Source organism: Homarus americanus, unplaced genomic scaffold (assembly GCF_018991925.1).
Source record: "Homarus americanus isolate GMGI-L3 unplaced genomic scaffold, GMGI_Hamer_2.0 scaffold74, whole genome shotgun sequence".
NCBI classification, from domain to species: Eukaryota; Metazoa; Arthropoda; class Malacostraca; order Decapoda; family Nephropidae; genus Homarus; species Homarus americanus.
The window spans coordinates 761,261-777,633 of record NW_024716951.1 but is presented as its reverse complement, the minus strand read 5'-3'; positions in this window follow the sequence as shown (position 1 = coordinate 777,633).

Below are 16,373 nucleotides of genomic sequence, written 5' to 3'. Positions count from 1 at the left end.
TCGTAACAAGGCTAACAAAGTACTTGGGTTCATACAAAGGAGTGTTAGTTACAAGACTAGCGAGGTTATTCTAAAACTATATCCTGCTTTTGTGAGACCTTACTCGGATTACAGAGTTCAGTTCTGGTCACTGTACTACAGAATGGATATAGAATTCCTCGAAAAAATTCAAAGAAGAAAGACAAGACTAATCCCGGGCATTAAGAACCTTGAGTACAGAGACAAGTTAAAGCATCTTAATTTGCACTCGAGAGACGTAGAGTGAGGGGCGATATGAATGAGGTGTATAAATGGAAGTCAGGGCTAAACAAAGGTGATATAACAAAGGTACTCAAACTATCCAACCAGGAGCGAACTCGCAGCAATGGTTTTAAATTAAAACAAATTTAGATTTAGGCGCGAGATAGGTAAACATTGGTTGGAAATAGAGTAGTGGATAAGTGGAACAAGTTACCAAATATCATCATTAACTGGAATACGCTGGATAGCTTCAAACATAGCTGTAGGGGTTTGGTTTAATCGGGACTGCCCAGTGTGGGCCAATAGGCCCACTGCAGTTTACTCCATTATGTTCTTATGTTCATATTTATAAATGTTAATAAAACGTCTCAGTTTTCAAATTCGTAAAAGGTTTCAACGTGGCAGGCAAGCAATTGAGATAAGTTCTTGTTGTCAACATGACGATAACCTACCACAATTTAAATGAGGTTTTGGGTGGTGCTTTGAATGGAAGGAGGTGTCTCTGCCCCAGTGATAAAGTTGATTGTGGTCTGTCCCACTGCCATGCTCTTGGTAAACAATCGTCCTCAATCTAAGAACGATGGTATTTCTTCTTTGGTTCAAGTTAACATTCAGATAGCCAATTATTGTTTTATTTCCTCCTGTCTGCTATATTATTTGGTTTAATTGATTATCTTGAAATTAGCGTTGTAGTTGACCACTGATCAATAACGACCGGACCTGAGGCTCAGGTATGGATTATCTAACCAGATAAGTTGTAAGGTGAAGGTCTATACTTTATACCAACGCTTCCAAAACTGAAAGTTTAGGTATAAATCTTTGCCACTTGTTATTCTGGTGACCTGAATATAACTCCAAGACCAAGAATTCTCCTACTAGTGCTGATCTCCACCCATACAGTCTCTAAATTATTTCCCGTTTCTATTTTTCTTCGATACAGTTCACTATTTGATTGATGTAGGAGACAACAAACTTATTAAAATATAATCCATAGCTGAAATTGTCTTCAAAATGGGTACGAGTTGTTTTAGATGGGTACAAGTTGTCCCAGGCAGTTATTTAGTATTGTTGTTTCTTAACAATAGTACTTAAAGTACTGAGTAAAAATAAAAGTATTAAAAAAGTAATCAGGTAAACTTTTATAATCCCTGACCTATTTCGATTCTTAACCAGCTCATTTTATTTTCAATTATATTCAACTACAAAGTATTGACTATTGTCATTGCATACTGCAACATAGAAGGGTCCCTCTCCCATGTATATACACTGTAATGTCACCTCTACCTACTCAGCATACTATACTACTACTACTTTGCTCTCACTCGGAATCTAGTATGACGATCATCCAGCTATGATACAATGATGTGAGTTATTAAGGATGTCCCCTTCATTGGTGAGTTCTGAGCTGACTAAAGAGACCGATACGGGACCTGCAGGGTCGTTCACAGATATTGCACGTGTGGAGAGCTACATCTAGTGCAGGAGGGGCGGCGCCGGCGTCTTTCTGGCGCTAGCGCTTGTCTGCCTCGGTATGCAATCAGGTTAACTCGAAAGTATATATCCCTTCTTGTGTGGTGCTCCTCCAAGCATTACGGTGTAGAGTAATCGTCTCCCAGGTGAGAAGATTTGTCTTAAGACTATCCTTATACCTTTTCAGTTGCCCGCTAGCGTTATGTTTACTATTTGTTAGGTGACTGAAGTAGCTACTTTGGCAGTCTACTGTCAACCATGTCAGTAACATGGTCAGTCCAGCATAGTTGTTCATGGATAATGGTAACCTCGATGCTCCTACAGTTGTTATCAGTTTCATGGTCACGTTTGTATACTGTAGTTAGTCCGTTCAACGCTTTAGTATCCATATTATGCTCCAACGCACCACAAAACCTGTGAACCTTTGAGTCCCCCAGTAGAGATGTCCATTCTCTAATCATTTCAGTATGTCTTAGTCCACTGTTTTCCTTCTGTGTTCTCTATCCGGGACTCGGGTATTTCTGTAAATCTCATAGGACGTTCGTGAAATTTCAAATTGTGAGTGAATGAATGTATTGTACAGTCAATGATGTATACCTACGATGAGAGAAAATATTCTAGATGTATTGATTATATGTTGGAGGTTAGGAATGAAGAACTTTTCAAGAGGTATAGGGAGGCGCTAGGGAAGGTTAAAGATAGGGGAGGGATCCCGATAGTATGTGGTGTCTTGTCTAGAAGAGGGGTTGGTCGTGAATGGCTGTCCAGGGCAATTGCTATAAATTGCCGACTGGAAAAACATTGTGCAAACAATGGTTGGGCATTCATTGATAGCTGGCAACGACTACCTGTACAGTCGTGACGGAGTACACTTGTCTCGTGCGGGGGTAAAGACGTTGTCTGCATCCCTGGAGCGTGAAATTGTCACTCCAAAGGGGGGGTTTCGCCAGTAGAGAGAGGTCGGGGAAAGTGGGAGTCAAAAAACAAGCAGGTCCTGGGAAGTAAAATTAGTTACTCAGGACAAGGGGTAAAACAGGACCAGGGAAGGGTAGGTTTAAATGTATACTATACAAACAGTAGGAGCGTTAGAAATAAAATAGACTTGCTGAGAGCGGTTGTATGTACCGAGAATGTAGACGTCATAGCAATCACCGAAACTTGGATGAATCTGGCGAGCAAATTTTTTTATCAGAGTACCACATAGAAGGGTACAACCTTTTTCACAAGGACAGGGAAGGTAGGAAGGGGGGAGGGGTCGCACTCTTCGTCAAGGATACATTAAAATGTTGTATTAATAATTCAATAAAGGGTGAAATGGGAACCGAGTCTGTGTGGGTAGAAATCACGGAAGGAAGAGAAAAACTAATTATGGGAGTGATTTACAGGCCCCCAAGTCTGGGCAAAGAAGCAGCTCACCCCATATGGCAGGAAATGAGTAGGACAGCAAAATATAACAACCTTTGCATTATGGGGGATTTCAACTTCAGAAATATTGACTGGGACAACATTGTAGGTGACTATGAATCTGAAGACTGCCTAGACGCAGTACAGGACAATTTTTTGAAACAACTAATTACAGAACCTACTAGAGGTAACAATATATTAGACCTAGTATTAACAAATAAAGAAAATATTATCAGAGATTTCACAGTAGGGGAAGAACTATTTCAGTAAATATTATATTATTCATGAACGAAAAAGTAGCCACAGGGGCTCAGGGAATACTGAACGACACAATGATAGTGGGAAAATGGTAATGATATATCAAAAGGAAAAGGAGTGTCACAGACATTGCGGTTGGCTGGAAAGTAGTGACAGTAGTGATGAGAAGATAGTGATATTGGCTTATTAGTACAGCAACAAAGAGTGGCGCTGGTGGAGGTGGCAATTGGCAGGGGTGGTGGGGACTGGGAAGGGAGGTGTAATGGTAGTGGCTGGAAGAGGGGAAGGGTGGCGGCGCAGCCGGGCCGCTGGAATGACAGTGCCAACTAGACGCAGGAGCGCACACACGCTCGCCGCTCACTCTACAAGTCTTACTTATTCCTGTGATATGATAACATCGCCATTTAAATTCCAGTTGACTTTTCAGTGCAATAATTATAGACTTATTATATTACTAAGATAGTATTACACCATAAAACCAGTCTTTTGTTAATTCTATACTTCGAAGTTAAGATTTGGGTACACAAGCAACAAGTTTCCTCTGGAGAAATAAAATCAGAAAACACGTTTCCTGCTCTGTTGTGAAAGTAACGGTAACCAGTACTACTAATCTCTCTAAAAATGAAAAGTGCGGCAATTTTCCTTGTTTATCTGGAACTAATAGATAAACATGTTTTGCTCATCAATCTGAAATTTATAAATGAACCAGTATAGTACGATTCGTAAGAGAATTTAAATCGCTTTCTTTTGTACCTTTGGCTTTCGTAGCTTAAGAACAATCCATCACTATCAGATAATATTTACTAAGACAAGTTGTGGAACTGATTTGTGGGAATTGCTTGTCGACAAGTGAGTACTGTTTGTACATATTAACATATATTTCAGTCCACGCTCCCCAGCCCTGAAGAAGGCTATTGGGTGCCGTTTTCTCGGCTTTGCTGTGAAGATGTTTAGTGCCTGCCTACAATAAACAGAATATAAGTTAATGAAAGACCATTGATGTGTTATTTGTTTTCTTGGGGATTGTTATTCACGGATAAGAAAAAATAACATGGTTCTCTAAGTTCATTTACTATTCAAATCTGCAGTCAACAGAATTGGGATACCAACAAACGCTGTCAGGAAACCCACTCCAAAGTAAGATCCACGAAGCTGACCAGCTGATCAGGTAATCAAAAATGTATTAGTCTAAACGTTCGTGTGTATACAGTATAGGAGAAATACGAAATTTCGTCGTCGAGTTATCGACAGTCAAATTTTTAACTTCCCATTGTCTTGTCGAAAGTCAGAACAACTAAAAATCATTAAAAGTAATGTGATATTTTATTTATTAAAATATAGTATTATTTTTCATCCATAAACAACCAATACAATGCGAAGATTTTCTTGTCCTCTTACAACTCTTCACACTGCAGCCCCACAGTCTCTTGGACAGGATCTTTTCAAGATACCAATGTCTGCCCGAGGGCGGATACTCAAAACACCTCGTAAACTACACATTCAAACTATATTCAAACTTGTAAACTGCTCAAAACATTGTAAATCCCCTATACTTAAAGCTATTTTGCGATGCTGTAAGACCATTGTAAATAAAATTTAAATGTTGTATAGCAAGTCTCCGTGGGAGCCAATCGACCACTCACAGTTACAATATCAAAACCAATCACAAGCTAAGGCCACCAGCTGGCTTAGGGGCCCCAAGATTTATAAACAAAAGAAGTTACCAGGAGCATCACTTGAGAACTGAACCTCGGCGAGGTAGGTTCTCTCTGCTCCCGAGGTTCCACGTGACCATGTTCACCTGCAACCAGGCGAAGGTCGTTAGACTGTATCCAGTCAAGCGCCCTTCGCGCAAGCAACTCAACCTCCTTGTCCTGAGGAAGTTTTTTGACTCCTCGGGAATCACGGGGGTGACAGGGGTCGTCCGCAGTGACAGCGGTGACCTTATCGTCACCTTCGCGGAATGGGGAGAGGCCCAGCAATTAGAAAACATAAGACAAATCAATGGAATCCAGATCCAAGCTGAAGCCTGCCTACAGGACAACTTGGTTTTGGGAGTCATCTCCCACACAGAAATCGAACATCTGGAAAAAGAAGAACTGGCCGAGCTGATCGGAGACCAGCTCTCAATAGTTCGGAAGCTGACCAGTACAGCTGCCCTGGTTGGCTTCCCAAAGAAACTTCCTAGCTCCGTTTTGCTGGGATGGGAGAAGATCCCAGTAAAACCGTACCAGCGAAGACCTACTCGTTGCTACAAATGCCAGAGGTACGGCCATCTGGCGCGGAAGTGTCGTGCTCGGGAGGTGTGTTCCAGCTGCGGGACACCCGGGCACCAGGACACCAACTGCTCGGCGGCCGCCAAGAAGTGCGCAGCTTGTGGTGGCCCTCACTCCTCCTCCGACCGGGAGTGTCCCAAGTGGAGGGAGGAGTGCAGGGTGGCCAAGCTGCGGACTAAGGAAAGACTGAGCTACAAGGAGGCCCTCCTTGTAGTGAAAAATCAAGAAAAGACCAAGCAAGACCAGAACAAGATCACAACAAGCAAAAATCAAGACCCCAAGAAGACCACCGAAAAAGAAGAAGCCAAAATTAAACCCGATTTCATTACACTATCTTTAACGCCGTTTATAGAAGTGTATGAGAATATTCCAGAAGAAGACCAGGAAGAAGAATGGAAATTGAAAAGCAAAAGAAGAAACAAGAAAAGGAAGAAGTCCAACCAATCAGCTTCGGCCGAAATAGCCTAACGGCGAAGTGGCCAGTAATCCCCAATACTAGACTAGTCCAGGAGCAGAAGATGGAAGGCCGGGTTCTCAAAAGACGCCCAAATTTTTCAGATGAAAGATTTTAGCTATGCTGGAAGAGGTGAAAAGCGAAATGATGTTTTTTGGGAGAAAATGGAAGAAAAAAATGCCAAAAGGAAAATTACTCTAGGACTCAGTTTTTACTACTGTCAATTTTGTGACTCGAGTTACAAGAGATGTTGATGAAGTTGAGAGAAAGTTCACCGATTTATGAACGGCCAACAAGAACAAAAAAGGTTAAGGGTTTTACTAACACTTCTTACCTATTGTACACAAAATAAAGACAAAATATTGTTGCATATTTTACCGAATAAAAATATGTACCATTTACAAGTATTTCTTTTTTATACGTAACGATAATGACGATAGTAACATAATTTATAATATAAAAAAATTATCATAAGTATAAAAAATAATAAAAATTGAACTCGAGTCGATGCAGAGTATGACCTCTCCTTTCTTCGCCTTAAAAAGAGGTCTAATTCCTCGCTTAGCTTCAAAATTGCACATAGATGAAATAGTGCAGTACTTCATCAATTGTTCATCATTTATGTTAAGATGGTCCAAAGGGTTTCGGTACCTCATTCAATGTCATAAAACTCGATCGTTTAAATATACATCGATAAGCTCCATCTTGCCTGCTAACCAAACACACACAGTCATTTATAAAATCATTTTTAACTGATTACACTTTATCTCTTAAGATTTTACATATTAAACCTATTTTCCGCAGTATTCTTTGATAAAAAAGCTTTAATGAGTTTTATCATAGCTTGGAAGACATATACTGTACAATTTGGACAATATACTGTACTGTACATCCTATGTCCGGGTTTATTACAGTACAGGAGCTCCGAAGGTCCCGTAAGTTATGGCCTTCAGATACAATATGTGACGTCACAAGATGGTAGACATATTGTTTTGAGGATCGCTACAGAGACGAATACAGCCTCTAGGGTAGATTTACAAGGTCAGCGAGGAGATACAATATTGTAAAGCCTATTGATTATCCGGCCACTGGTTGTCTTGCAAATTCTTGTCTGTCTCCCCCTTTCACCACCTTACTGTACACGAAGCCTCGTATGGTTTTGCTCAGTAGCAGACCAGGGACCGGATCAGAGTATCAATGGGATATGTAAAATAGAAGGATAATGTTGTATTGTCGAAAATATGAAGTAGAAACTTTTAAGTTTTAGGGTCGTCAGGTTCAGGGCTCGATTCCCGACTAGTGAAGTATTGTTTGTAAACGGAAATCCGCTAACTTGCGGAGAAATAACTCAAGCAACAAGTGATAAAACAAGTGGATAATGAAAACGAAAGGTAACAATCAAAACAAATGGATAAGCAGAGTAAGGACAGACCCCCCAATGCTATGAAACATACTTGTCTAGGGGTTATTACAATGTTCCACAACATGAAAACAAAAGGGAAGATAAAAGAAGAACGGGAATATTCACAATACACTTGGAAGTGATATAATATAGTAAGTATTAAACATGTTACACTATATACACAGAAAGATGAAAATGAAAGTACATCAACTGAGAAACAACACCAGGGGCAAAAAGACAAGAACCTCTACAATAAAGACATGGAATAAGTGTTACCTATCACAATATAAATATAATCCTAATCCATATACACAAAATAAACTTAGCTGTGAGGTGACCATTCGGTAGCACAAACGCAAAACCCTCAGAGACACCGGAGACGCGTACACAGCGCAGGGCAGAGCAGGTCAGGAACAGCAGCTCGTCAGTAAGCCAGGGGAGTGAGTGAGTCACAGCTACCGGTAGGCCTACCAACTAACCTCACAAAGTTACCAGGTTGTGTAATACTCACTACAAGGACGTAAATATTGACACAAATAATACATAATTTGCAATACAACAATATATTATATAACCTACAACAATACATATCACAAGCAAACATAATACAAGCAAAACATAAAGACATATAAGATGAAAAAGAATTAACAAACATATAATGAATAACTCGCTCCTTGAACGAGTTGACCACCTACAGGTAGTTCCCATCACAACGGGCATATAATGTTTGAGGAGATTTATTTATTCATTTATTCATTTATTTATTTATTAATATTATTATTATTATTATCATTATTATTCATTTATTTTCACTCCTTAATAGCTTACTGTCCATTTTGGCGGTTGGTCTATCCAGTGTTAGTACAGGAGAAAACAGGATTCCGGGAAACCTGTGATTATTGGTAGGGTCCCACAGGATAACACCCTTCTCACGTGTGTCTGGGCCAAGCTGCACCAGATCCCTTGACATATTGGTGAGATACGTGCGTCACCGCTATATCACCCACACCCCAATACCATTACTGTAACCGTTAGGTCAAAGTTTAAAAAAATAAATTTTAGGCTAATTGCTTCAATATTGTTTTGTTTTGTTGAATGTATTCCACGCGCAGTCCCATTTACACCCAACCCCTATTGCTCATATAAGCATCCAACCTATGTTTGAAGCTATCCAACGTATTTTCATATTTATTCTTCATGTATCATTTACTCACTCTGTACTATAATGTATTGACTTAAGTATTTATAGTATAATCTGTGCATTATCAGAAGGCACATATTTACAGTCAGTTATAAGTTCTACAAATTTATAATGCCGAGGACCCATTCAGTTTATCTGCTGCTCTCTAGGGGTCGGTTTCTGTCCTGTATGAGTGTGGTTCAATTTTCACTGGACAGTCAAACCCAGTTGGTGGCGGGTCATTCACAGTTGTTACCACTCTGACCTCGAACTTTGGAATTTATCATTATAAGTAAGAATTATAAAGGCAACGTTGTATGTATATATACGATTAATATTCTGATTTATAATTAATTATTCTCATGATATTTTATTTATTATATTACGTTAAGAGTTGTAAGTCATCCCATTTTGTGATTAGCATTGACAAGATTTAGTGTAGTGTCATTATTTTGGCCTTGCGGATTGTTTGGTTAATGGCAGCAATATATGATTGATGTTTAGTTTGGGAAGGTTTGGAATTGTCACAATTAAAGTTCATATGTTTTGTTGATTTTTGTAAGATGCACCATTATTTCAGGTCGAAACCTGACTACATTAAATGGTTCTACGACATGCTGTTTTTTACTGACTGGTAAACCAAATATGCAGGTATGAAATTGCCATTCAAATAGTATGCATGCATTTGAGCTCTAGAAGAATAGTAAGTTGTTAAAATAGTCACATTGTTGTTTAATATTCATCCATTTTAGGAATTTTAGAAGGTCTATATCTCCAATGTTTATATCATCAAAATAGTTTTGTATCATTATTGATGCAAAGTTTTGAATTTTCAATATTTTCTTGATGTTACATTTGTGGTTTGGCCTGTAGGTCAGTCCAGTAGGTGTTCTTTTTTTTAAGCAATGTGGTTTGCGTAATTCCTATATATTGACTTTTTACATAATAGAATGTTAATATATGTCTGTGTTAAGGCTAGAACATTCTACTTATGTTAGTCTGATATTTTTCAAATACATATCTAATTGATGTAACTTGAAATTTCCCATGTTTTCCCATTTTTAATTTTTTTTTATTTGCGAAAATTTCACAATGCACAAACTCAATTTTACAACAGTGTATTCAAAACTGCACCAAAGGGTCTACTTCACGGTAAAATATACCCCACCTCATTTAATTCCTCTTTTCTGGTTCATGTGTTTTTATTTGTTGATTTAAATGTGGAGCTGCATAACTCACAGGTGTTTTGATTTTAAGCTCTCTTTGTCCGCTTCTGTCATATGAATTAGGTAACAAACTGAGAAGCCTTCAGTGTCTCATATTTGAGGGATAGCCTATCTATGAGGTCCTTAGTAGCATCAGTCCCAACATAAGTATATTTATTACCAATTATGTAACTGTAGGCAATTGGGTGGTGAGTACTGGCGATATTTGATTCTCTATCCTCTCCATTTTTAAGGAGAGACTCAAAGTAGTATAAACATACGAAATCAGGTGAGCAAACTTTGGATAAATTTGTAAATTTGAGTTTAGAGTCTGGGGGAGGGATTAGTTTCTGAAAACAGTTGCAGAATATGGAATGGGACTTCACGTCTCTTTTATTTCTGAAACAAGCAGAACAGATCAAGACATTGTATAACTCACATCTTTTCGATTGAGAAAAATTTTGAAACCAGCTGGAAGCAATAATGTTATTTTTTAACAATAATAAAGTAAGGATTTATTTATACTTGTTGGTACCAATTTAGCCTGGACAAGTCAGTTGACTCAGTGTTTTAGAGCGGTGATTTTCAAACATTTTCATCTCACGGCACAGTGAGCCAGGCACGAGAGTGGTCGGGCACACCATCAGTATCTAAGGATAGAGTTGATCATTTAAAAGAAAAAATGATAAGAATGTGTCATAATTAAAAAAACTAATAATTTATTAATATTATTGACAAAAGTATATTGTTGATCATGGTTTTCAAAATAATTTGAAAAATTTTGCATATTTGTTATTACTACACATTGAAATAAGATGTCATTGAAAAAGATGCCACTCATTAAAAAATATGACACTTTCAGATATAGATTGTATTCAAATACAAACATGAGTAAAAAAAAAGGCCTTTGCTTACAAAAATATCAGTGGGGAAACCTGTGCTTGGTGTTGTTCCTTGTCCGAGGTCGACAGGCAGACCCTCAAGTCCTCCTCCAGTGTTTGAAGCCGCGACCTGTTCTTATTTCTTTTCATTGTGTTCATGGCAGAGACGCCAGCTTCACACATATACGATGTTGAGAAAGGAAGAAGTGCTTCAATTGCCTTCTTTGTAATGATGGGGTATTCCTCTCGAAGGGACAACCAGAATGAAGTCATAGCTGGTGATAGGAGCTTCAGTTTCAGTCCTCTGTCATTTCTGATTTCCGTCAGCTCATCCTCTTCGGCAACAGTTAATCCTGCTGACTCCCCTGGCACACCTACGGATGCCTCGCGGCACATTGGTTGAAAATCGCTGATCTAGAGTATAAATATATACAGTATACCCACTTTGTTTAACCTCCCTAAACTGTCAAAAGATCTCCACAAAACCGTTTTGTTTGGTGGTACTTTAATAACTTTGGTATATTTCTCCAAATATTGACTCTTTTTTGTAAGTTTTTCCATTTGTTGTATTTTATGAGTTGTTAAACATTGAACTATGCAAACATCCTTCTCCACTCCTTGAATGAGGAGATGATAAATTTTTGTTCCTTCCTTCTTACATAACTGGGGAATTTAACATAAGAGCCTATGGAACTATTGTATATTCTTAATTATACTAATTTCTAAGAATTTAGTGCTATCTAAAATTTAACCACTTCCCTCTACCATGGAGGTTGATGAGGTGGCATTCAAACCACTACCCAATGAACAGATTCATGTATGCAAGAAAAAGTTAACATTTGGCAACTGCCGTGGGACCCAAAGGGCTCGTTTACACGATCAGTTACCAAGTATGATGGTCGCGCACGCCCCAGATCAGTGGCAAAGCATGGGGTCGGAGCAGGGTACTGGACCACTGTTTAGTGGACGGCATTTTTACACGGAACTGTCACACCGTCGTTACTGGTCAGTGTGTGGTAGACTGCTGGGCAAGAGGTTCATGGTTCCCAGACAGGCGAGTCGGCGACGGACGGCTGCACTGTTGTGTGTTTTGGCCGCTGGGATGATACTGAAGAAAAAACAAGAAAACAGACTGTGGGTGAAAAACTGGGGAAGGAACAAATCGTGTGGTACTTATAACCAAATCTTTGCTGAAACACAGTGTGAGGACACGCAGGACGGGCAACCATACATTCATGACCCCTGAAATGTACAACACACTCTTGGATAAAGTACGTCCACATATTTCCAGGACGGATACAAATCAAAATTCAAATTCAAAACATTTATTGACAAATACACCAAAAGGAGCTGGCTAGCATGCTAACTAGCCCGCCCAAAACTAGTCTTAACAAGAGTCTTTAACATTCTACTAATCATAAATCAGATATGTATACAACAAATAGATATGCATAAAATCTACAATCTTATGTTAAACTTACAGATTTTTTCACTATATTCTTAACCAAATTTTTCATTTATCAAATAACAAACCATCTCTGTAATATTACCGTCACCCCTAAATTCTGAAAGACAGTTACCTTCCATAATGTAATGATATAATGCATGAGACTTTACATAGCCACACAGTTTACAAGGAATGTCATCAGTTCCTTCAATACATTGCCAATAATATCTGTATCCAAAGCGTAGTCTCATCACAAATGTATCATACTTAACCGAAGCTTTACCATAAGTACAACTTGTAGAATTCAGAACTCGAACATAATGTTTCAAACTACTATTACCGTTATTCAAAATTTTCAGAATATTGTCCATTTCCCATTGCTGTCGGATTTTTACCATTCCAGATTTTATTCTTTTAATACCCAAAATACAATCATATTCTACAGTTTCTTTGCCACACCCTTGCTTAGCCAAATCATCAGCAACCTCGTTCATTAAACACCACAATGGGATGGAATCCACATAAAACTTACATCATATCCAAGTGATTTTATGTCTTGAATACACTTCTTACATTTTAAAACTAAATCACCATCAAGAGGCACTTTAGAATTTAGAGCAAATAGAGCACCTTGACTGTCAACAAACCCCAAACTGTCTTTTTCCTCACATTCTTAAGTCCCACATATACAGCATAAAGCTCAGTTGTGGTGCTGGAACTTTTATCCCCAATTCTCTTGGATATTCTTTCTTCAACACTAATACCATATTAAAAAAATTCCCTAATAACAATGCCACATCCGGCCCGATTCCCATTAACTGAACCATCACAGTACATATGAATAACAATTTCCTTATGGTACTCAGATATTTTCTCAAGGATATTTGCCGTAACTCATAAGGGTTAGTTTTTTTTTTTAACCTAGCTTATCCATTCTTACAGATACACTCTCCATGAACCAAGGTTTCAAATAAACTTTGTTAGGAAAAGGTTCACACAAATCTACAGTGTTATATTTACACAACATCTGACAAAGGTTTTTAGTATAAGTATTCATCTTAAAATTACTATTAATTGCATTAGTAAATTTTATCAACAGCAGACGTCAGACAACCATCACCACGCCTAATAACCCTTAGAGTAGAAATGACAGTCAACTCCCTAATTCTGTGTATTATGCTCGTTAGCTCCGTCCTCATAATGTCTATTCTTGTTGCCCTTGGACAACCAAGCACAATCCTCATTGCTTCATTCTGAATAAACTCTAATGGCCTAAGATCTATCCTGAGTAAGAAGCTACAACTGGAGCTGAATAATTAATCAATGATACTCCTAGATGTACTTAAGTACATAGATCTTAAAACTGGTATACCAACACCATTTCCTCTATTTGACAAAACTTTCAGAGGTTTATCTGATCCACGTTTTCATTGTGGATTTACATGAAATATATATATATATATATATATATATATCAGTGTTGTACACATTCTAAAAGTAACTTCCCCTTTCGCTTTCTCATATACAGTATTTATAATCGTTCAAATCCTAAATTTCTTTCTCACTGATACAGCTCATGTATATAAATAACCTAAGTCTATGGACGAAGCAGTATAGAAAGAGTGAGCGAGGCTGCGTGTGCAAGATTGTCCTAACTGTCAAAAGGTAATCTTCTGGACCATCAGCAAATTGGCGCTGCGTTAATCCAATTACATAATTGCAGTACGTGATGTATGAGACTATTTCATTATGCCAGCGTTACTTCCCCACAGCCATTATATAGCAGTGTGTGTGTGTGTGTGTGTGTGTGTGTGTGTGTGTGTGTGTGTGTGTGTGTGTGTGTGTGTGTGTGTGTGTGTGTTTTCGCACAAAGGGTGGTGAAATGCGTCTACTGTGGCAGCATTATGTTAGTGTTAAGGTGCAAGCACTGCTTGCTCCCTCTCGCTCTCAGCTGCCGCCGCTGGCTTGCCTCGTGGCGAACAGGGAAGCAACTTGCATTAGTCTTCTCCTACCGGTACACAGCCTGTTCACCATCAAGACTCCTGCTGTGCCCCCTCGTGGCAACACACGGTAACTGGGTGCCTCGTGGGCCCAGACTAGACCAGCAGGGGAACTTGGATAGCAGTGGGCCCCAGAGGGATGCCGCATAGGCCCACTGACATGTGGACACGTTCTGGCGCCTACCAACCATTGCCTCACTGCCTTGCGGATTATCCTTGGTAGGTATAAGGCTACGGGAATAAACCCCAAACAAAAATTCTGCGGTAGAGCCCTGCATCAGGCAGACATGCTTACAGAGCTCCAACAAGACGCAACGGCGGTATAGGCGGAAGAGGTGACCACCATGGGAACCCAACGACTACACTGGCGGATGAAGGCAATGCCTGATGGACAGGCTACTAAGGCGAAACCCAATAAACTGGGCTATCGGCAGTCCATTGCAACTCTCCCTCTCCCCAGTCGTTGCAACACTTGTACCATTGGATCAGGAAATGGGAGAGCCAAGATGTGTGGCTGCAGCCTGCGCTCCTGCCTCACCACAAAAATCAACTTACGTGCAGCCATCATCCAGTTCATCATACCTCTCATCACCATCAAAACCTCTATACCCCCAAAAGTCCTATGGCGACGGACGAGTGGCGACGGGGACAGGCAGAGATGACTGCCGGGAGTATCTAGTCACAACACAAGAGTAGCACAGATTAAAGGGTCGTTTATGCACTGGGATCCAGGCAGCAGTGCAATCCGGTCCTGTCTATATCCCCTTTATTGATTCCTTTCACCCACATAAATACTTCTATCATATCTCCCCGCACTCTTCGTCTTTCTAGGGAATGCAAGTTTAGCTTCTTTAACCTATCCTGATATGGAAGGTTTCTAAGTCCCGGAATCAGTTTCGTCATTCTTCGCTGCATCGACTCCAGTGAATAGATATGCATTCTATAATGGTCGTGCTTGTTATAATCATAGTCGTGGTTGTTATAATCATGGTCGTGGTTGTTATAATCATGGTCGTGGTTGTTATAATCATGGTCCTGGTTGTTTTAATCATGGTCGTGGTTGTGAGACTTACAGTATCTAATATACTATAAGAAGGAATAGAATAAACGTTTGAATAATTAGTTATAGAAATATTCGCCATAAGGAGAGGTTAAAATCATAAAAAAAACCAATTATTATGAATCACTGATGATCATTCCGAGATAAATTATATTATTAAGAGAAGTGACCTTGATTTTGGTTAGATGAGTCACCATCTGCTTAAGTCATTACCTGTGTTAAGTCATCATAGTCATCATCTACGTTAGTCAGTTTTAGGCCCATCTCACATGACTGACCGACCATCAATGTTCTTTCCGCGCTGTTCTTCCCAGAACCTCTGTAGAGGCATGGATTCAGAGCATGAAACCCTCCTCTTTCACTTCAAAGTGCTATGGCTTTCCACGAGTGTTCGAACTTCGGGGAGAATTTAAGTTGTTCCTGGAAATGAAAGGGAAGGATGATCTACTAAGTCACTTCAACGAGGTGTAGCGTACCTGGCAGACATACTTGAGCAGCTTAACAGGCTGAATCTCAAGCTACAAGGCAAGGAAAGATATGTGTTTCACCGCATGGATTGTATTCGAGCATTTCTTGACAAACTCCAGAACTGGCAAAGGAAAGTCAATGCAGGAAATGTTGCCATATATGAGAATATCTCAATTGTTCTTGGCGAGATTGAAGAGGATCATCTACTTGACCCATCACTCAAAAATGAAATAATTCAGCACTTGAAATCATTGGAAAGTGAGCTCAAAAGGTACTTCCCAGAATTCGAGGAGGAAGAAGGGAAACTGGTGAGGAATCTTTTCTTGATATTGCTGCCATTCCCGACGATGTTCAGGACGAATTCTTTGATCTCAGGAACAATTCTGCTGCCAGAGACCTCCATGAAGAAAATCTCTGACTGTATTCTGGTGCTCAATGTATCAGTCATATCCAAAATTTAGTGAGATCGCACTTCGAGTCCTCTTGCCAATTTCTACTACTTATTTATGTGAATCTGGCTTCTCCACCTTCTTCAAATAAAGAATAAAAGCCGAAACCTGTTACATGTGGACCCAGACATGAGATGTGCTTTATCAGTGACTCAATCTCGAATCAGTAGACTGACTGA